Source organism: Anser anser, assembly GCF_964211835.1.
Source record: "Anser anser genome assembly, chromosome: 10".
In the NCBI taxonomy this organism is placed as follows: domain Eukaryota; kingdom Metazoa; phylum Chordata; class Aves; order Anseriformes; family Anatidae; genus Anser; species Anser anser.
The window spans coordinates 11,014,174-11,037,409 of NC_139730.1; the positions used below are offsets into that span (position 1 = coordinate 11,014,174).

Genomic DNA, 23,236 nt, shown 5'->3' on the forward strand with positions numbered 1-23,236 from the left:
AGGATGGAGACTCATTTCTCGAAGGCTTCCTGTCTTTCTGTTGTGCACCTGTTTATGGTAGTTGCTGTGGACTGAGGTCAGGGACGTCCGTATAGCCGTGGAAGTGCACCAAGTGTGGGGAATGAGTCGCAGGCATGGGAGAGGGCAGGTTTTGCCTGCTGTGTTTCCAGTGGAAAGTGTTAGGATGTCAGGAGAGAGGGCGCCTGAGTGCCATCAGAGAAAGAAGGCATTCAGCGTTGTGCAATTCATAGGAAGGTGTGTTGTGTCATCCTGGCAACTCTTCCTTTTGTTGAACCTCGTGCTATGCTCCATCACTTGCTCACAGCAGGGACACAGCAGGTGTCCAGAGGGTCCCATGGTGTAATGGTGAGCACTCTGGACTCTGAATCCAGCGATCTGAGTTCAAATCTCAGTGGGACCTTTGCAACTTTTGGCTCCCAGACTCCTTTCCTCACTGTTTTTTCACCTTATCAGACCAATGTCTTCCTGTTGGAAGGAAGCTAATGGAGGGAGGAAGAGAACAGACCACCACGAGTCTCCAGCTATGCTGCACAAGGCCTTTAATGGGAAGGTAGAAAGGCAGTGGCACAGTACAGAGACCAAGAAGAACGTCTGCAGGGTTCAGGGAGGCAGAGAGAATGGCCCGTCCATCTCAGGGATGTCTGCCCCAAATGGGATGATCCACGCGCTTCAGCAGTTGAAGCGGCAGAGTGGGGAAGGCAGACACAGCCCTGACCCCCCCAGACCAAGGGAGCCCCCAGAAGAGATGGGAACCCCCCCAGTGCTGAGGGAGCTGCCAACAGCAGCTGACAGAGAGGATCCCACGGCGGTGTTCTGAGGGAAAGAGGTGAGGATGGGGCCCGGCAGGGTCACCACGACCGGGGAGGCCTGGATGGCAACCGTCGAGTCAGCGCACCGGGCGACACACGGCTCACTGCAGCTGCTTGCAAGTGGGGTTGGGCCAGAGGCACCGCAGGGGGATGGGACACAGGGTCTGAAGCAAGACATCTCTCGTCGAGGGAGGCAAAGCTGAAACACAGAGTAGCAGGGAGGGAACACAGACCCCAAGATCAGCCTTTGTCATCTCCACAACAGAAATCGCCGCATTGAAGATTGGACAGGATGCACAGGGCTATTTGGTAAGAGTCCGTCTGTTTTCAGGTGCTAATTCTTGCAGAGAGACATCCCTGCAGCTGACCCCCATCAATCTCCCTCTGCTTGAGAGGTCCCCACAGTCTCCAGCTCTCCAAATCCACCCCTTCCAAAGGGAGAGAGGTCACAGGCCCGAAACATCTGTATTGCAGTGCCAATCTGAGGCAGCCCAAGTTCCAAACTGAGTCGCCAGCATGAAAGCAATGGGGCCCTCAGGGAGAGCTGGAGTGAACGCAGGCTTACCTCGTTCCTCAAGGAAAGGGAGAGAGAAGAGAAGTGGATGCAGAGCCTGCAGCAGCACGGTCTTTTATGCTGCATCCCAGAGCCCCATGGGAACAGAAACATTCCTTGCTCATGAAGCATCAGAACACCTCATAGTTGCTTCCTTCAGAGGCCTTGTTGGTGGTTAAGAGCTTGCTTCTTTCATCTGACAGCTTTTGTTCCTGCCTCATACCACCCGACATTGAACTGATGTATCTGTGTCCCAGGCTCCTAAGGCCAATTACGACAGAGGTCTTAGGCTCCCTGTGCGGGATTGTGTGATTCCATCATACAAACGTCCTCTGGAGTCTCATCCACTTTGTGGTGAGCATGGCCACCAGTCACGGTGACAGTCAGCCACAGAGGACTTGAGAGGTCACCGCACAAGGGCATTCAGTGCTGAGATTGGAGCTAATTCTGCGAGACGTTTCTCCCTGTGGTTCATCACAGACACGCAGGAGGTTGTGGAGTAAGGTCAGGTAGAAGATCAAGACAGGACACGTGGAGGAGATATGGCCCATGTTTCCAAGATGTTTCAGCAAGGATGGAGTGTTGTGAAGTAGAGGAAGTCTCCTGAAGGCAGAGGAGAGGACAACAAGGTCATTGCTGACACTCGTCATGCTCTGACAGAGCCCAAAGACAAAGTTCCATGAAAGTTCTGAAGCAGTGAGACCTTCCTCTGTGCCTTCACAGAAATGCAGCAGGGCAAGGCATAGGAACGTGATCCAAGAGATGCCCGCGTCCTTCCCTGAAGCTGAACCAATGTCCAATTGACCTGGTTTGCTCAACACATTTGTCCCACTGGCCAGAGGTCTGGCTGGCCTGCTTTTGAGGTGAGGCTTGCGGCACCGAGCCAAAACCTGATTTCTTTTTTTTCCTGGACCAGAGATGGAGCAGCCGCTTACATGAGTTCCAAGTACAAAGTGACTTGGGATCTGCCTCCCAGCACACCTGACAGTCATCCTGATGTGGAAGAGCTGGGAAAATCCCTGAACTGCAGGCAAACATGAGTCACCCATCTCCGGACAGCAGTGGACATGGTTTTTCGGCCTCAGGCATGGCAGGAATAGCAGAGCTCCTAGTCTCACTCCTCGCAATGTGCTGCTTTCCTCACCAAGGGAGTTTCCAAGCGGCTTTGTACCCTTCCTGAAACACCAGGTGCTTTTACGCATTCTCGTGCTGCTGCCTCCCAAGGCATTACCTTTGTGTGGCTGGTCCAGAGTCCACGTTACTCGTGTTGGACTGGAAAGGACCTTTGGAGGTGAGCCACTCCAACCTCCTGTGCACTGCAGGCTCACCTAGATGAGGTTTCTCAGGTGGGACTCCTCACCCTTCCTAGACCTTGCCCACCTCAAGGAGTTCTCAGGTGAGTCCTGGCCCTAGATGCACTTTATCAGTACTTTAGTTTCCCCTGCTGACTGGTTCAGCTGTTAGCTGCTTTTATAAGGTAAGAGTCACGAATCCACCAAAGAGGAACGCTTTCACCTGGGAAGGGGCTGGCATGCTGGACTTCACTGCCAGCCAGGGGCTCTCCCAGCTGACCTTCCCAGGCCCACAAGCAGGCCACCAGGAAGGAAGTGACAGAGAGGATGCCAGCAGTGTTGAGCAGATCTCAAGGCCTGGAGATGGAGGGGAAATAAATACCACAATTAAACATGAAGCCTCCCTCCAGGATTGGCAGGAAAGGGTGTGCTGGGACACACTTCCCCTTGTCCTTCCAGCACTTCTGCCCAGGAGAGCTTTCTGGTCTCTGGTACACAAGGATAACCAGGGCAGGTGGTGTTCAGTGCACGTACCCAGCCCTCATGTTCTCTGTGGTGCCAATTAGCACGCTCAGACCCCTTGGCTCATGGAGATCAAACGTAGAATTAGCTGTGGGCTTTCACACCCGGATGAAAGAACAGGGCTCAGAAAAGCTCTTCAAACAACAGCCCTGTCTCCTGTGAATAACCGTCACCACCCATAAAAAAAACAACAAACACAAGGACAATATTTGATCCATGGACCTAATTAGGAATTTTCACAGGCAATGAAAGGCGTGAGGGCATTTTCTGAGATGAGCTCCTACCCCAGGAGGTGGGACACCTCAGGTGCGGAAGCCCAAGAGCACAGCCCTCAGAGGAGCACGTACAGGAGGAAAGGCTTGACCTGAGCATACTCCCCTGGAGTTGGGCAAAAGGCAGGAGAAAGAAGCTGCTCAGGAGTCGGAATGGAACCCATGCCTCCCAGGGAGACTGCATCCTGAATGTTTGGCCCTGCTTCCTGTCCACAGCCCTGCTCCCGTCCCTGAACCTTCCCAGAGCCAGCCTGCCTCCTTCAGCCTCCACCAGGCAGGGTTGCAGGGTGCACACTTGCCCTCCGTGCAACATGGGCTGCTGCCAGGCCACTGCAGCACCTTTGTGTATGTGGGAGCATAGGGAGGAAGAGTCCCTGGCACAGGGGCAGCACACTGCTAACGCTTCTCCCTAAGGCCAAGGCAATCCTTCACGGCAGCAACCAAAGGAGGTGCCAGCAAGCGTTGGCTCTGCACATTCAACATCCTGCCAAGGGGCTCAAGGCACAAGCGTACTCTTCCCCTGACTCCCTCCTTCCCTCCAGAGCCTGTGGAAATGCAAAACCAACCACTTGGCTGACAGGGCTGTTTCATAGCCTATTTGTGGGGGAGCAAGGGTGCTTCCTTCTGCCCTATGTGGGCCCCAGCCGGCTGGCTACAGAGGGCTCTACGACATAGAGCCCTAGGGGGAAGCCTGAGACAGTCTCACGGTGTCAGTGCACAGGAAAACGCTTGGAGAGTCAACGAGAAATGACAGGATATGGGCCGAGTGCTGAGCAATGACTGAGATCCAGTGTCACAGGGATGAGGCTTATTTGCAGCCCTTGGAGCAGAAGAGGGGGAGCACAACTCTGTCTTAGACTTGCGACTTCAAAGCTTCTCTGGAATGTCGGGTTGACTCCGGATGCTGTGACGCTATGTTGGACTGACTCCTAAACTGTGTGACAGTTCATGGCAGAGAAACACCACCACCTCTACACTGACAATCCAACACCATCTTCCCACCATTGCTGCTGCATAGCCGGTTTTAGGCATCTCAGAAAGGGACCCACCACTCTCCAAAGCTGAGCCAATGAGCGATGTTGGTTGTGCTTCTGTGATAGCATACTTAAGAAAGGGGGAAAAAAAAAACCCACGCTGTGCAACAGCATCTGGGAGAGAGGAATGAGGAAAAGTAGAGAGAAGCAACCCTGCAGACACCAAGTACAATGAAGAAGGATGGGAAGGAGATGCTCCAGGTCTGGAGAAGAAGTTGTCCTGTGGCCTGCGTCGAGGACAGTGGAGGAGCAAGCTGTCCCCCTGCAGCCCATGTAAAAGACCATGGTGGAACAGGTGGATATGGCCCGAAGGACGTTACAGACCACTGTTAGCCATCAGAGGAGCAGACTCTGGGCCAGAACTGCAATCCAAGGAGAGGAGCTCATGGTGGAGCAGGGTGTCTGGTGGGAGCTGCAGCGTGTGGGGGACGCAGTCTGGAGGAGTCTGTTCCTGAAGGACTGCATCCTGTTGTAAGGACCATGTTGGAGTGGTTCTTGAAGAACCGCATTGTGTTGGAAGCCCACATTGGATCAGTTTGGGAGAGACTGCATCCCATGACTAATATCCCATCCCACAGCTTCCGCTGTCAGTGGTTGTCTCTACATAGGTTGTCTCCACACTTTTTCCATGGAAGCAGCAAAGATGGCAGGTGAGCAGAAATGATTCAGTGTGTAGATACGATTCCATATGCCGTACGGCAGTGTGAGGCCAAGGTGCTGGGAGGTGCATCGTTATCCCTGGGGTTCCACCAGTGAAGGGGCCAGGAAGCCTGTCAGCAGGTGCCATTTTGGGCTGATGTTGCAGGTCCTCTGTGCACCGTCTTTGGGTGCAGCCTGTCCTTGAGAGTGCCAGGGAGCTGGTCATCATTGCACAGGGCACTTGATGATCCCAGCAGAGCTGTCTGGAGCAGGTAGTTGTGGCCGAGTGGTGAAGGCGATGGACTAGAAATCCATTGGGGTTTCCCCGCGCAGGTTCGAATCCTGCCAACTACGGCATGCAGTCCCCTTTTGGTCTGCCTGCAGTGACCGTGCAGCTGCCATGGGATGCAGGCCCCCAGGCACAGTCGTGTTCCTCCAGCTGCACAGGGCCTTGCCAGAGAACACAGCAACTCCCCCTTGCTCACTGCGAGTCCTTGTCCTCGCCTCCACCCCAACACTGCCTGAATGGGCAAGTAATCCTGATCCCATTTACCAGTCAGGCAAGAAGTGGACACAGAAAAGGCCACTGATGTCCAGGGGCTGTAGAAGAAGTCCTTCTGTGAACAGTGGCGTCATCCTAAAGGGAAGACACTTCCTAGCTCTGAGAGCAGTGGATCCTCGTGGATCTTGCCTGAAGGCCACGGGGTTCTAACGGCTGACCCCTCTCCGTCCCCAGCCCTTGCACACATAGGGACAACCTTTCCCAGGGGTCTTTCCTAAATTTGGCGTAAAGCTGAGATGCTGAGGGGTGCACCGGTCTATCCTGTCTGCTTCTCCTCTGAGGAAGAAGAGCAAGTGCAAAAGGACGTGTGGTGGGGACTGTGGCATCCATCAGACTACTCCCTGCTGTCTCAGGTGCTGACCCGTGTGCTAGAAAAGAGCAGGAGGCTTCAGAGAGGCCTTCTTTTGGTCCCATGGCCAGCTGCTCCGGCAGCAAAGGCCCTGGGAGGAAGAGGGGCTGATGCTGGTAGCCTGGCCTTGTTTGCTGAAGTGGGAAGGGATAGGACAAGGGCTAATACCCTGAGGTATTATGGCAAGGAGAGAGCCCCGAGAAGGAGAATGTGTGTAAGGCCCATACCGGTACCTGGCTTGTCCCCTGCAGTTGTCCCACTGACGGTCACAGAGCCGCAAAGGACTAAGGGGCAGCTCAAAGGCTCTGCCCTGAGCTATCCCCACTGCGGAAGGCAGGCAGTCTCCAGCAGCGCTCCTTCTATGCCCAGCCCTGTGTGTTGTGTTTGAGCTTTATCTCGTGTGTCTGGCTGCTGTGTGCCGGGGCGTGTAGACAGGCCAGGGAAGCAGCAGGCAGAGGCAGAAACATGCAGGCCTGAGCATGGCCACCTCGTCCCTCGTCCCCCATGGCAGGCTCTACCTGCGCTTCAGGGCTGGGGCTGAGGGCTTTCCCTGTGTGCCTGGCAGGCCCCTGGCCGGTGGTGGGCACAGCCCTGTGTCTGTGAGGGAGCAGCGAGGGCTGGGCTGCGTCAGGCAGTCGGAGGAGCCATGCTCCGCAGGGGAGCGCAGCACAGGCAGGGGCAGGGCGCTGTGTGTCAGGGGGCGCAGTCCCCATCACGGGGCAGCGTGATTTGCGGGCATGGTGGCGGCCCTGGTGAGCTGTGTGGAGAGCAGGTTGTGGGCAGCCTACAAAGCAGGCAGGCAGGCGCCCCATTGCTGCGGGTTTGGCTCAGGGCGCACCACGCAGGGCTGGGTGAGGTGGGGGGAGAGGGGCTTGGGGGGGAGCAGAGTGGCGCAGCGGAAGCGTGCTGGGCCCATAACCCAGAGGTCGATGGATCGAAACCATCCTCTGCTACAGCCTTTAGTTGCAGGCTCCTGTCAAGCTTTTGTGCCACTGCGGCCCTTCCTCTCTCAGGACAGCCATGGCTTTGGCTGTTGCACTCCCTCTGCACTGTCTCTCTCGCTCTCCACCCTTCTCCTTTGCTTTCTTGCCAGTCAGCACTCCAAAAGGGCCCCTCAGCAGGGCAGGCTGCTGTGGAGCAGCAGACATGCCTCAGCCCTCAACTCTGCCCAGGATACGCTGGCGGCTCTGCTAGCTATGCTGACACTGTCACGGTTGCACACCCCCACCTACACATGCAGAGCACGTGCATGGGCAGCCCGCGTCAGACCCGAAGGAGAGCAGCGCCAGCAGCAGCAGCCAGGGAGGCAGCAACGGGCGTTGCAGAAGACGGAGAAGACAGAGGTGTTTCTGGTAGCTGTGCCTCATCCCTGTCTTCGAGAATGAGACAGAATGGCAGGGGCCCCCCAGCAGGTTGAGGCAGGGTGTGGGCAGGTGGCTGGAAGGAGGAGCCCATTGAGTTGGTGAGCTGCCGGAGCCCCAGGGAGGCATGCAGACAGATGCGTTGGTGGTATAGTGGTGAGCATAGCTGCCTTCCAAGCAGTTGACCCGGGTTCGATTCCCGGCCAACGCACCCCAGCTTTTCTTCAGCCAGGCTGCAGAAGCAGTGTGTCGTGCTCCAAAACCACCCCGTTTCTGTCCTGACATTTGAATGCCATGTGCCCTGGGGCATCGAGCCTTCCTTGCGTCCCCAGAGCATGGTGCTGCCTGCTTTCTCTCCCAGGGACGAGCACCCCCATGACGAGGGTGCTGCAGAGAAATGCTGAAGCAGTTTGGTGCTGCAGCAGGTGGATGGCTGTCCTTTATGGCTCAGAGGCCTGTCTGGGTGTTCTGAAATCACACCAACTTGAATGAATTTACTCTCTTCTTCATCCTCTGTATTTGGCATCTCTGTGGAGCTGGCTGGTCAAAGGTGGGGTTGCTTCAAAGAGTATGCTGGTGTGTACAACACCAGTGTTCAGAGCACAGCGTTCTTTCCTCTGAGGTTGGGTTTGAAATACTCTTTTGCACAATCGTAGCCAGGACTGCACATGTCGGCATCCCTGTGTCCCCAGGCTGCGTGCAGAGCCACTGCCATACTATACTGAGACTCCGGCATTTTTTAGACCTTCCGAATATAACCGGAAGTGGATGCAACAATGTTCCTGGGAAGAAGGAAGTGAGATACACACTCCGCACTCAGGAGATACCACTCTGCCACCTTTCCAGGCATGTTTCTTTGCACTCTGAGCCCCAGCCTATTCCCGTCGTTCCCCTTCCACAGAAGTACAGCAAACAGCAGAAGCCATTTGTGCCTGCCAGCGGTACGAGGGCTCCAAGCTCACGTCCATCCTGTGATCACCAGGATGGAGACTCATTTCTCGAAGGCTTCCTGTCTTTCTGTTGTGCACCTGTTTATGGTAGTTGCTGTGGACTGAGGTCAGGGACGTCCGTATAGCCGTGGAAGTGCACCAAGCGTGGGGATTGACTCGCAGACACGGGAGAGGGCAGGTTTTGCCTGCTGTGTTTCCAGTGGAAAGAGTTAGGATGTCAGGAGAGAGGGCGCCTGAGTGCCATCAGAGAAAGAAGGCATTCAGCGTTGTGCAATTCATAGGAAGGTGTGTTGTGTCATCCTGGCAACTCTTCCTTTTGTTGAACCTCGTGCTATGCTCCATCACTTGCTCACAGCAGGGACACAGCAGGTGTCCAGAGGGTCCCATGGTGTAATGGTGAGCACTCTGGACTCTGAATCCAGCGATCTGAGTTCAAATCTCAGTGGGACCTTTGCAACTTTTGGCTCCCAGACTCCTTTCCTCACTGTTTTTTCACCTTATCAGACCAATGTCTTCCTGTTGGAAGGAAGCTAATGGAGGGAGGAAGAGAACAGACCACCACGAGTCTCCAGCTATGCTGCACAAGGCCTTTAATGGGAAGGTAGAAAGGCAGTGGCACAGTACAGAGACCAAGAAGAACGTTTGCAGGGTTCAGGGAGGCAGAGAGAATGGTCCGTCCATCTCAGGGATGTCTGCCCCAAATGGGATGATCCACGCGCTTCAGCAGTTGAAGCGGCAGAGTGGGGAAGGCAGACACAGCCCTGACCCCCCCAGACCAAGGGAGCCCCCAGAAGAGATGGGAACCCCCCCAGTGCTGAGGGAGCTGCCAACAGCAGCTGACAGAGAGGATCCCACGGCGGTGTTCTGAGGGAAAGAGGTGAGGATGGGGCCCGGCAGGGTCACCACGACCGGGGAGGCCTGGATGGCAACCGTCGAGTCAGCGCACCGGGCGACACACGGCTCACTGCAGCTGCTTGCAAGTGGGGTTGGGCCAGAGGCACCGCAGGGGGATGGGACACAGGGTCTGAAGCAAGACATCTCTCGTCGAGGGAGGCAAAGCTGAAACACAGAGTAGCAGGGAGGGAACACAGACCCCAAGATCAGCCTTTGTCATCTCCACAGCAGAAATCGCCGCATTGAAGATTGGACAGGATGCACAGGGCTATTTGGTAAGAGTCCGTCTGTTTTCAGGTGCTAATTCTTGCAGAGAGACATCCCTGCAGCTGACCCCCATCAATCTCCCTCTGCTTGAGAGGTCCCCACAGTCCCCAGCTCTCCAAATCCACCCCTTCCAAAGGGAGAGAGGTCACAGGCCCGAAACATCTGTATTGCAGTGCCAATCTGAGGCAGCCCAAGTTCCAAACTGAGTCGCCAGCATGAAAGCAATGGGGCCCTCAGGGAGAGCTGGAGTGAACGCAGGCTTACCTCGTTCCTCAAGGAAAGGGAGAGAGAAGAGAAGTGGATGCAGAGCCTGCAGCAGCACGGTCTTTTATGCTGCATCCCAGAGCCCCATGGGAACAGAAACACTCCTTGCTCATGAAGCATCAGAACACCTCATAGCTGCTTCCTTCAGAGGCCTTGTTGGTGGTTAAGAGCTTGCTTCTTTCATCTGACAGCTTTTGTTCCTGCCTCATACCACCCGACATTGAACTGATGTATCTGTGTCCCAGGCTCCTAAGGCCAATTACGACAGAGGTCTTAGGCTCCCTGTGCGGGATTGTGTGATTCCATCATACAAACGTCCTCTGGAGTCTCATCCACTTTGTGGTGAGCATGGCCACCAGTCACGGTGACAGTCAGCCACAGAGGACTTGAGAGGTCACCGCACAAGGGCATTCAGTGCTGAGATTGGAGCTAATTCTGCGAGACGTTTCTCCCTGTGGTTCATCACAGACACGCAGGAGGTTGTGGAGTAAGGTCAGGTAGAAGATCAAGACAGGACACGTGGAGGAGATATGGCCCATGTTTCCAAGATGTTTCAGCAAGGATGGAGTGTTGTGAAGTAGAGGAAGTCTCCTGAAGGCAGAGGAGAGGACAACAAGGTCATTGCTGACACTCGTCATGCTCTGACAGAGCCCAAAGACAAAGTTCCATGAAAGTTCTGAAGCAGTGAGACCTTCCTCTGTGCCTTCACAGAAATGCAGCAGGGCAAGGCATAGGAACGTGATCCAAGAGATGCCCGCGTCCTTCCCTGAAGCTGAACCAATGTCCAATTGACCTGGTTTGCTCAACACATTTGTCCCACTGGCCAGAGGTCTGGCTGGCCTGCTTTTGAGGTGAGGCTTGCGGCACCGAGCCAAAACCTGATTTCTTTTTTTTCCTGGAGCAGAGATGGAGCAGCCGCTTACATGAGTTCCAAGTACAAAGTGTCTTGGGATCTGCCTCCCAGCACACCTGACAGTCATCCTGATGTGGAAGAGCTGGGAAAATCCCTGAACTGCAGGCAAACATGAGTCACCCATCTCCGGACAGCAGCGGACATGGTTTTTCGGCCTCAGGCATGGCAGGAATAGCAGAGCTCCTAGTCTCACTCCTCGCAACGTGCTGCTTTCCTCACCAAGGGAGTTTCCAAGCGGCTTTGTACCCTTCCTGAAACACCAGGTGCTTTTACGCATTCTCGTGCTGCTGCCTCCCAAGGCATTACCTTTGTGTGGCTGGTCCGGGGCCCGTGTGATGTAGCGCACCCCGGATTACTGGGGCTCTGAAGGACCCTCTGGAGATCCTTTGGGCTGAGGTTCTGTTCTGAGCTGGCCAAATATCCCATTTAACTCCAGGGGTTCTGGGCCTTGTCTTGTTGCCTTCTGAACACTGGAACCCTCTGAGGTCGCAGGCTCTTGGCAGCTCTTCCAGGGCTACACCATGCCCAATGTGACTTGTTTTTTCCAAAGGACAGCTGGCGATTTCCTTGTGGCAGCTTGTGAGCGTTGCTTCTCTCTTTGCCCATGGTGATGTGACAGGGAGGGATCAGGATGTGAGAGGGAGGGATAGGAAAATCACCCAACTGGGGCTTAAGGCAGCTCACTTCAAGCACTTGCATATAGGCAAGGAAGTGCCTACAAGGCAGCATTATGAAGAAATCCCACATATCCTTTCCGGAAAGGATGGGGTGCTTCTTTTAAGGACCTGTATACTGATGCACGCAGGATGGGGAATAAGCAAGATGAGATAGAGATGTGTTTGTGTGTAAGGTGTCTGGCTGTGAAGGAGTTAACTTTCCCCACAGCAGCCCATATAGTGTTGCGCTCTGCACTTGTAGCTAGAACAGCACTGATATGGCACCAGTGTTTTGTCTATTGCTGAGCAGTGCTTACATGCCATCAGAACTCTCTCCAAGCCACCCTAAGGCCAGTAGGCAGGGGGTAGGCAAGAGCTGGGGATGCGACCTTGGCAGAGCAGCTGATCTGAAGCGACCAAAGGGATATTCCGTACCATATGATGTCACACTCAGCAAGAAAAGCTGGGCAAGAGGAAGGAGAAGGCGGTGCTCTCATTAGGAAAACATCTGTCCACCCGTGCGACCACTATGCATTTTGAGACCCCCACTTCCCAAGATGTGGCCGAACATAACTTCCCGATGGGAAGTAGTGTATAATTGGTTTCTCTCTCTTTGCTTCCGCACAGCATTTGCTTGTTTTGTCTTTCGGGGTATGTTCTTGGTTGTTGTTGTTGTGTTTTGTTTTGTTTTTTAAGCAGTGTGATCAAAGCGATGCCCACATTCTTCACTAAAGGTGACCCACAATCAAATTTACGTGTGTTGCTCAGCAACTTCATCCCATTGGCCAGAGGTCTGGCTGGCCTGCTTTTGAGGACAGGCTCATGGCATGAGGGCAAATCAGCGTCCCAGCGCACCTGGCGGTCATCCTGACATGGAAGAGCTGGGAAAATCCCTGAACTGCAGGCAAACATGAGTAACCAAGCTGCAGACAGCAGTGGACTTGGTGTCCTGGCCTCAGTCACTCCAGGATGGCACAGCTCCTACCCCATTCTGCCCAAAGTGCTTCTTTCTTCACCAAAGGCATTTCCAAGGGTCTTTGTACCATTCCTGAAACAATGGGTGCTTTTGCACATTCCTGAGCTCCTGACTTCCAAGGTATGACCTTTGTGCGGCTGGTCCATGGCCCATATGACTTGTGAGACTTAGACTTGAAAGGACCTTTGGATGTGAGCCACTCCAATCCCTCCAACCGCCTCCCCAGAGCATGGTGCTGCCTGCTTTCTCTCCCAGGACACCCCCATGACGAGGGTGCTGCAGAGAAATGCTGAAGCAGTTTGGTGCTGCAGCAGGTGGATGGCTGTCCTTTATGGCTCAAAGGCCTGTCTGGGTGTTCTGAAGTCACACCAACTTGACTGAATTTGCTCTCTTCATCCTCCTCTGTATTTGGCATCTCTGTGGAGCTGGCTGGTCAAAGGTGGGGTTGCTTCAAAGAGTATGCTGGTGTGTACAACACCAGTGTTCAGAGCACAGCGTTCTTTCCTCTGAGGTTGGGTTTGAAATACTCTTTTGCACAATCGTAGCCAGGACTGCACATGTCGGCATCCCTGTGTCCCCGGGCTGCGTGCAGAGCCACTGCCATACTATACTGAGACTCCGGCATTTTTTAGACCTTCCGAATATAACCGGAAGTGGATGCAACAATGTTCCTGGGAAGAAGGAAGTGAGATACACACTCCGCACTCAGGAGATACCACTCTGCCACCTTTCCAGGCATGTTTCTTTGCACTCTGAGCCCCAGCCTATTCCCGTCGTTCCCCTTCCACAGAAGTACAGCAAACAGCAGAAGCCATTTGTGCCTGCCAGCGGTACGAGGGCTCCAAGCTCACGTCCATCCTGTGATCACCAGGATGGAGACTCATTTCTCGAAGGCTTCCTGTCTTTCTGTTGTGCACCTGTTTATGGTAGTTGCTGTGGACTGAGGTCAGGGACGTCCGTATAGCCGTGGAAGTGCACCAAGCGTGGGGATTGACTCGCAGACACGGGGGAGGGCAGGTTTTGCCTGCTGTGTTTCCAGTGGAAAGAGTTAGGATGTCAGGAGAGAGGGTGCCTGAGTGCCATCAGAGAAAGAAGGAATTCAACATTGTGCAATTCATAGGAAGGTGTGTTGTGTCACCCTGGCAGCTCTTCCTTTTGTTGAACCTCGTGCTATGCTCCATCACTTGCTCACAGCAGGGACACAGCAGGTGTCCAGAGGGTGTAATGGTGAGCACTCTGGACTCTGAATCCAGCGATCTGAGTTCAAATCTCAGTGGGACCTCTGCAGCTTTTGGCACCCAGACTCCTTTCCTCACCGTGCTTTCATCTCAGGAGAACAGTGCCTTCCTAGGAGCTCTGTTGCATTCTTTCGCTTCAGTCTTCCTGCTTGCCTCTCCTCCTCCTCTGTGTTACCCTCCTGCCCTGTGCTCCACGCTCCCCACACCGCCCCGCCCGTGCCTCTTGCTTACTGAGCCCTGGCACCCGCTGGAGTAGAGGAGGCTTTGCAGATCCGTGGCCAGTGGCATGTTGGTTATCTCCAAAGACGGGCACTCCACAACACCCATGAGCACCTGATTACCATCTTTGACCACCCTCCCTGCAGCAGTAGAGAGTTACTGTGTGTGGCATTTAGTGGGTTTAATCAGGTGTGCGCTGCGTTTTGCCGCCACGAGGGGACACCACTGAGAAGAGGCTGCCTCTCTCTCCTTTATCCCGCCTGCCCAGCCTACCCTCCCCAGGTATTTAGACACATGGATAAGATGCCCGCTGAGCCTTCTCTTCTGCAGGCTAAGCAGTCCCTGCTCTCGCAGCCTCCCCTTTCATCATTCACGACAGAATCACAGAGCGGTTGAGCTTGGCGGGGTCTCTGCAGGACATCTTGTCCGTCTCTTGCCTGGGGACATACTCGCTGCCTTGAGGGAAGGCAGGTTCTCCCTCCTCTCTTTCCAGCAGAAACAGGTAAGCTTTCCTTGCAATGCTTTCCTTGAGGCGTGAGGAGCTAATGGAGGCAGGAAGAGAACAGACCACCACGAGTCTCCAGCTATGCTGCACAAGGCCTTTAATGGGAAGGTAGAAAGGCAGTGGCACAGTACAGAGACCAAGAAGAACGTCTGCAGGGTTCAGGGGGGCAGAGAGAATGGCTCGTCCATCTCATGGATGTCTGCCCCAAATGGGATGATCCACGCGCTTCAGCAGTTGAAGCGGCAGAGTGGGGAAGGCAGACACAGCCCTGACCCCCCCAGACCAAGGGAGCCCCCAGAAGAGATGGGAACCCCCCCAGTGCTGAGGGAGCTGCCAACAGCAGCTGACAGAGAGGATCCCACGGCGGTGTTCTGAGGGAAAGAGGTGAGGATGGGGCCCGGCAGGGTCACCACGACCGGGGAGGCCTGGATGGCAACCGTCGAGTCAGCGCACCGGGCGACACACGGCTCACTGCAGCTGCTTGCAAGTGGGGTTGGGCCAGAGGCACCGCAGGGGGATGGGACACAGGGTCTGAAGCAAGACATCTCTCGTCGAGGGAGGCAAAGCTGAAACACAGAGTAGCAGGGAGGGAACACAGACCCCAAGATCAGCCTTTGTCATCTCCACAACAGAAATCGCCGCATTGAAGATTGGACAGGATGCACAGGGCTATTTGGTAAGAGTCCGTCTGTTTTCAGGTGCTAATTCTTGCAGAGAGACATCCCTGCAGCTGACCCCCATCAATCTCCCTCTGCTTGAGAGGTCCCCACAGTCCCCAGCTCTCCAAATCCACCCCTTCCAAAGGGAGAGAGGTCACAGGCCCGAAACATCTGTATTGCAGTGCCAATCTGAGGCAGCCCAAGTTCCAAACTGAGTCGCCAGCATGAAAGCAATGGGGCCCTCAGGGAGAGCTGGAGTGAACGCAGGCTTACCTCGTTCCTCAAGGAAAGGGAGAGAGAAGAGAAGTGGATGCAGAGCCTGCAGCAGCACGGTCTTTTATGCTGCATCCCAGAGCCCCATGGGAACAGAAACATTCCTTGCTCATGAAGCATCAGAACACCTCATAGCTGCTTCCTTCAGAGGCCTTGTTGGTGGTTAAGAGCTTGCTTCTTTCATCTGACAGCTTTTGTTCCTGCCTCATACCACCCGACATTGAACTGATGTATCTGTGTCCCAGGCTCCTAAGGCCAATTACGACAGAGGTCTTAGGCTCCCTGTGCGGGATTGTGTGATTCCATCATACAAACGTCCTTTGGAGTCTCATCCACTTTGTGGTGAGCATGGCCACCAGTCACGGTGACAGTCAGCCACAGAGGACTTGAGAGGTCACCGCACAAGGGCATTCAGTGCTGAGATTGGAGCTAATTCTGCGAGACGTTTCTCCCTGTGGTTCATCACAGACACGCAGGAGGTTGTGGAGTAAGGTCAGGTAGAAGATCAAGACAGGACACGTGGAGGAGATATGGCCCATGTTTCCAAGATGTTTCAGCAAGGATGGAGTGTTGTGAAGTAGAGGAAGTCTCCTGAAGGCAGAGGAGAGGACAACAAGGTCATTGCTGACACTCGTCATGCTCTGACAGAGCCCAAAGACAAAGTTCCATGAAAGTTCTGAAGCAGTGAGACCTTCCTCTGTGCCTTCACAGAAATGCAGCAGGGCAAGGCATAGGAACGTGATCCAAGAGATGCCCGCGTCCTTCCCTGAAGCTGAACCAATGTCCAATTGACCTGGTTTGCTCAACACATTTGTCCCACTGGCCAGAGGTCTGGATGGCCTGCTTTTGAGGTGAGGCTTGCGGCACCGAGCCAAAACCTGATTTCTTTTTTTTCCTGGACCAGAGATGGAGCAGCCGCTTACATGAGTTCCAAGTACAAAGTGTCTTGGGATCTGCCTCCCAGCACACCTGACAGTCATCCTGATGTGGAAGAGCTGGGAAAATCCCTGAACTGCAGGCAAACATGAGTCACCCAGCTGCGGACTGCAGTGGACATGGTTTTTCGGCCTCAGGCATGGCAGGACTAGCAGAGCTCCTAGTCTCACTCCTCGCAACGTGCTGCTTTCCTCACCAAGGGAGTTTCCAAGTGGCTTTGTACCCTTCCTGAAACACCAGGTGCTTTTACACATTCTCGTGCTGCTGCCTCCCAAGGCATTACCTTTGTGTGGCTGGTCCGGGGCCCGTGTGATGTAGCGCACCCCGGATTACTGGGGCTCTGAAGGACCCTCTGGAGATCCTTTGGGCTGAGGTTCTGTTCTGAGCTGGCCAAATATCCCATTTAACTCCAGGGGTTCTGGGCCTTGTCTTGTTGCCTTCTGAACACTGGAACCCTCTGAGGTCGCAGGCTCTTGGCAGCTCTTCCAGGGCTCCACCATGCCCAATGTGACTTGTTTTTTCCAAAGGACAGCTGGCGATTTCCTTGTGGCAGCTTGTGAGCGTTGCTTCTCTCTTTGCCCATGGTGATGTGACAGGGAGGGATCAGGATGTGAGAGGGAGGGATAGGAAAATCACCCAACTGGGGCTTAAGGCAGCTCACTTCAAGCACTTGCATATAGGCAAGGAAGTGCCTACAAGGCAGCATTACGAAGAAATCCCACATATCCTTTCCGGAAAGGATGGGGTGCTTCTTTTAAGGACCTGTATACTGATGCACGCAGGATGGGGAATAAGCAAGATGAGATAGAGATGTGTTTGTGTGTAAGGTGTCTGGCTGTGAAGGAGTTAACTTTCCCCACAGCAGCCCATATAGTGTTGCGCTCTGCACTTGTAGCTAGAACAGCACTGATATGGCACCAGTGTTTTGTCTATTGCTGAGCAGTGCTTACATGCCATCAGAACTCTCTCCAAGCCACCCTAAGGCCAGTAGGCAGGGGGTAGGCAAGAGCTGGGGATGCGACCTTGGCAGAGCAGCTGATCTGAAGCGACCAAAGGGATATTCCGTACCATATGATGTCACACTCAGCAAGAAAAGCTGGGCAAGAGGAAGGAGAAGGCGGTGCTCTCATTAGGAAAACATCTGTCCACCCGTGCGACCACTATGCATTTTGAGACCCCCACTTCCCAAGATGTGGCCGAACATAACTTCCCGATGGGAAGTAGTGTATAATTGGTTTCTCTCTCTTTGCTTCCGCACAGCATTTGCTTGTTTTGTCTTTCGGGGTATGTTCTTGGTTGTTGTTGTTGTGTTTTGTTTTGTTTTTTAAGCAGTGTGATCAAAGCGATGCCCACATTCTTCACTAAAGGTGACCCACAATCAAATTTACGTGTGTTGCTCAGCAACTTCATCCCATTGGCCAGAGGTCTGGCTGGCCTGCTTTTGAGGACAGGCTCATGGCATGAGGGCAAATCAGCGTCCCAGCGCACCTGGCGGTCATCCTGACGTGGAAGAGCTGGGAAAATCCCTGAACTGCAGGCAAACATGAGTAACCAAGCTGCAGACAGCAGTGGACTTGGTGTCCTGGCCTCAGTCACTCCAGGATGGGACAGCTCCTACCCCATTCTGCCCAAAGTGCTTCTTTCTTCACCAAAGGCATTTCCAAGGGTCTTTGTACCATTCCTGAAACAATGGGTGCTTTTGCACATTCCTGAGCTCCTGACTTCCAAGGTATGACCTTTGTGCGGCTGGTCCATGGCCCATATGACTTGTGAGACTTAGACTTGAAAGGACCTTTGGATGTGAGCCACTCCAATCCCTCCAACCGCCTCCCCAGAGCATGGTGCTGCCTGCTTTCTCTCCCAGGACACCCCCATGATGAGGGTGCTGCAGAGAAATGCTGAAGCAGTTTGGTGCTGCAGCAGGTGGATGGCTGTCCTTTATGGCTCAAAGGCCTGTCTGGGTGTTCTGAAGTCACACCAACTTGACTGAATTTGCTCTCTTCATCCTCCTCTGTATTTGGCATCTCTGTGGAGCTGGCTGGTCAAAGGTGGGGTTGCTTCAAAGAGTATGCTGGTGTGTACAACACCAGTGTTCAGAGCACAGCGTTCTTTCCTCTGAGGTTGGGTTTGAAATACTCTTTTGCACAATCGTAGCCAGGACTGCACATGTCGGCATCCCTGTGTCCCCAGGCTGCGTGCAGAGCCACTGCCATACTATACTGAGACTCCGGCATTTTTTAGACCTTCCGAATATAACCGGAAGTGGATGCAACAATGTTCCTGGGAAGAAGGAAGTGAGATACACACTCCGCACTCAGGAGATACCACTCTGCCACCTTTCCAGGCATGTTTCTTTGCACTCTGAGCCCCAGCCTATTCCCGTCGTTCCCCTTCCACAGAAGTACAGCAAACAGCAGAAGCCATTTGTGCCTGCCAGCGGTACGAGGGCTCCAAGCTCACGTCCATCCTGTGATCACCAGGATGGAGACTCATTTCTCGAAGGCTTCCTGTCTTTCTGTTGTGCACCTGTTTATGGTAGTTGCTGTGGACTGAGGTCAGGGACGTCCGTATAGCCGTGGAAGTGCACCAAGCGTGGGGATTGACTCGCAGACACGGGAGAGGGCAGGTTTTGCCTGCTGTGTTTCCAGTGGAAAGAGTTAGGATGTCAGGAGAGAGGGCGCCTGAGTGCCATCAGAGAAAGAAGGCATTCAGCGTTGTGCAATTCATAGGAAGGTGTGTTGTGTCATCCTGGCAACTCTTCCTTTTGTTGAACCTCGTGCTATGCTCCATCACTTGCTCACAGCAGGGACACAGCAGGTGTCCAGAGGGTCCCATGGTGTAATGGTGAGCACTCTGGACTCTGAATCCAGCGATCTGAGTTCAAATCTCAGTGGGACCTTTGCAACTTTTGGCTCCCAGACTCCTTTCCTCACTGTTTTTTCACCTTATCAGACCAATGTCTTCCTGTTGGAAGGAAGCTAATGGAGGGAGGAAGAGAACAGACCACCACGAGTCTCCAGCTATGCTGCACAAGGCCTTTAATGGGAAGGTAGAAAGGCAGTGGCACAGTACAGAGACCAAGAAGAACGTTTGCAGGGTTCAGGGAGGCAGAGAGAATGGTCCGTCCATCTCAGGGATGTCTGCCCCAAATGGGATGATCCACGCGCTTCAGCAGTTGAAGCGGCAGAGTGGGGAAGGCAGACACAGCCCTGACCCCCCCAGACCAAGGGAGCCCCCAGAAGAGATGGGAACCCCCCCAGTGCTGAGGGAGCTGCCAACAGCAGCTGACAGAGAGGATCCCACGGCGGTGTTCTGAGGGAAAGAGGTGAGGATGGGGCCCGGCAGGGTCACCACGACCGGGGAGGCCTGGATGGCAACCGTCGAGTCGGCGCACCGGGCGACACACGGCTCACTGCAGCTGCTTGCAAGTGGGGTTGGGCCAGAGGCACCGCAGGGGGATGGGACACAGGGTCTGAAGCAAGACATCTCTCGTCGAGGGAGGCAAAGCTGAAACACAGAGTAGCAGGGAGGGAACACAGACCCCAAGATCAGCCTTTGTCATCTCCACAACAGAAATCGCCGCATTGAAGATTGGACAGGATGCACAGGGCTATTTGGTAAGAGTCCGTCTGTTTTCAGGTGCTAATTCTTGCAGAGAGACATCCCTGCAGCTGACCCCCATCAATCTCCCTCTGCTTGAGAGGTCCCCACAGTCCCCAGCTCTCCAAATCCACCCCTTCCAAAGGGAGAGAGGTCACAGGCCCGAAACATCTGTATTGCAGTGCCAATCTGAGGCAGCCCAAGTTCCAAACTGAGTCGCCAGCATGAAAGCAATGGGGCCCTCAGGGAGAGCTGGAGTGAACGCAGGCTTACCTCGTTCCTCAAGGAAAGGGAGAGAGAAGAGAAGTGGATGCAGAGCCTGCAGCAGCACGGTCTTTTATGCTGCATCCCAGAGCCCCATGGGAACAGAAACATTCCTTGCTCATGAAGCATCAGAACACCTCATAGCTGCTTCCTTCAGAGGCCTTGTTGGTGGTTAAGAGCTTGCTTCTTTCATCTGACAGCTTTTGTTCCTGCCTCATACCACCCGACATTGAACTGATGTATCTGTGTCCCAGGCTCCTAAGGCCAATTACGACAGAGGTCTTAGGCTCCCTGTGCGGGATTGTGTGATTCCATCATACAAACGTCCTCTGGAGTCTCATCCACTTTGTGGTGAGCATGGCCACCAGTCACGGTGACAGTCAGCCACAGAGGACTTGAGAGGTCACCGCACAAGGGCATTCAGTGCTGAGATTGGAGCTAATTCTGCGAGACGTTTCTCCCTGTGGTTCATCACAGACACGCAGGAGGTTGTGGAGTAAGGTCAGGTAGAAGATCAAGACAGGACACGTGGAGGAGATATGGCCCATGTTTCCAAGATGTTTCAGCAAGGATGGAGTGTTGTGAAGTAGAGGAAGTCTCCTGAAGGCAGAGGAGAGGACAACAAGGTCATTGCTGACACTCGTCATGCTCTGACAGAGCCCAAAGACAAAGTTCCATGAAAGTTCTGAAGCAGTGAGACCTTCCTCTGTGCCTTCACAGAAATGCAGCAGGGCAAGGCATAGGAACGTGATCCAAGAGATGCCCGCGTCCTTCCCTGAAGCTGAACCAATGTCCAATTGACCTGGTTTGCTCAACACATTTGTCCCACTGGCCAGAGGTCTGGCTGGCCTGCTTTTGAGGTGAGGCTTGCGGCACCGAGCCAAAACCTGATTTCTTTTTTTTCCTGGAGCAGAGATGGAGCAGCCGCTTACATGAGTTCCAAGTACAAAGTGTCTTGGGATCTGCCTCCCAGCACACCTGACAGTCATCCTGATGTGGAAGAGCTGGGAAAATCCCTGAACTGCAGGCAAACATGAGTCACCCATCTCCGGACAGCAGCGGACATGGTTTTTCGGCCTCAGGCATGGCAGGAATAGCAGAGCTCCTAGTCTCACTCCTCGCAATGTGCTGCTTTCCTCACCAAGGGAGTTTCCAAGCGGCTTTGTACCCTTCCTGAAACACCAGGTGCTTTTACGCATTCTCGTGCTGCTGCCTCCCAAGGCATTACCTTTGTGTGGCTGGTCCGGGGCCCGTGTGATGTAGCGCACCCCGGATTACTGGGGCTCTGAAGGACCCTCTGGAGATCCTTTGGGCTGAGGTTCTGTTCTGAGCTGGCCAAATATCCCATTTAACTCCAGGGGTTCTGGGCCTTGTCTTGTTGCCTTCTGAACACTGGAACCCTCTGAGGTCGCAGGCTCTTGGCAGCTCTTCCAGGGCTACACCATGCCCAATGTGACTTGTTTTTTCCAAAGGACAGCTGGCGATTTCCTTGTGGCAGCTTGTGAGCGTTGCTTCTCTCTTTGCCCATGGTGATGTGACAGGGAGGGATCAGGATGTGAGAGGGAGGGATAGGAAAATCACCCAACTGGGGCTTAAGGCAGCTCACTTCAAGCACTTGCATATAGGCAAGGAAGTGCCTACAAGGCAGCATTATGAAGAAATCCCACATATCCTTTCCGGAAAGGATGGGGTGCTTCTTTTAAGGACCTGTATACTGATGCACGCAGGATGGGGAATAAGCAAGATGAGATAGAGATGTGTTTGTGTGTAAGGTGTCTGGCTGTGAAGGAGTTAACTTTCCCCACAGCAGCCCATATAGTGTTGCGCTCTGCACTTGTAGCTAGAACAGCACTGATATGGCACCAGTGTTTTGTCTATTGCTGAGCAGTGCTTACATGCCATCAGAACTCTCTCCAAGCCACCCTAAGGCCAGTAGGCAGGGGGTAGGCAAGAGCTGGGGATGCGACCTTGGCAGAGCAGCTGATCTGAAGCGACCAAAGGGATATTCCGTACCATATGATGTCACACTCAGCAAGAAAAGCTGGGCAAGAGGAAGGAGAAGGCGGTGCTCTCATTAGGAAAACATCTGTCCACCCGTGCGACCACTATGCATTTTGAGACCCCCACTTCCCAAGATGTGGCCGAACATAACTTCCCGATGGGAAGTAGTGTATAATTGGTTTCTCTCTCTTTGCTTCCGCACAGCATTTGCTTGTTTTGTCTTTCGGGGTATGTTCTTGGTTGTTGTTGTTGTGTTTTGTTTTGTTTTTTAAGCAGTGTGATCAAAGCGATGCCCACATTCTTCACTAAAGGTGACCCACAATCAAATTTACGTGTGTTGCTCAGCAACTTCATCCCATTGGCCAGAGGTCTGGCTGGCCTGCTTTTGAGGACAGGCTCATGGCATGAGGGCAAATCAGCGTCCCAGCGCACCTGGCGGTCATCCTGACATGGAAGAGCTGGGAAAATCCCTGAACTGCAGGCAAACATGAGTAACCAAGCTGCAGACAGCAGTGGACTTGGTGTCCTGGCCTCAGTCACTCCAGGATGGCACAGCTCCTACCCCATTCTGCCCAAAGTGCTTCTTTCTTCACCAAAGGCATTTCCAAGGGTCTTTGTACCATTCCTGAAACAATGGGTGCTTTTGCACATTCCTGAGCTCCTGACTTCCAAGGTATGACCTTTGTGCGGCTGGTCCATGGCCCATATGACTTGTGAGACTTAGACTTGAAAGGACCTTTGGATGTGAGCCACTCCAATCCCTCCAACCGCCTCCCCAGAGCATGGTGCTGCCTGCTTTCTCTCCCAGGACACCCCCATGACGAGGGTGCTGCAGAGAAATGCTGAAGCAGTTTGGTGCTGCAGCAGGTGGATGGCTGTCCTTTATGGCTCAAAGGCCTGTCTGGGTGTTCTGAAGTCACACCAACTTGACTGAATTTGCTCTCTTCATCCTCCTCTGTATTTGGCATCTCTGTGGAGCTGGCTGGTCAAAGGTGGGGTTGCTTCAAAGAGTATGCTGGTGTGTACAACACCAGTGTTCAGAGCACAGCGTTCTTTCCTCTGAGGTTGGGTTTGAAATACTCTTTTGCACAATCGTAGCCAGGACTGCACATGTCGGCATCCCTGTGTCCCCGGGCTGCGTGCAGAGCCACTGCCATACTATACTGAGACTCCGGCATTTTTTAGACCTTCCGAATATAACCGGAAG

General features: G+C 53.8%; 1 long non-coding RNA gene across 1 annotated transcript; it reads right to left on the minus strand.

Annotated features, from left to right (window-relative positions):
- Positions 1–543: 543 nt before the first annotated feature.
- LOC310904685 lies at positions 544–2,218 on the minus strand. The gene is made up of 2 exons (XR_014588532.1): positions 1,396–2,218; positions 544–1,029 (listed from the first exon to the last, which is right to left on the minus strand). It is a non-coding gene; the product is annotated as an uncharacterized lncRNA (long non-coding RNA).
- Positions 2,219–23,236: the final 21,018 nt, after the last annotated feature.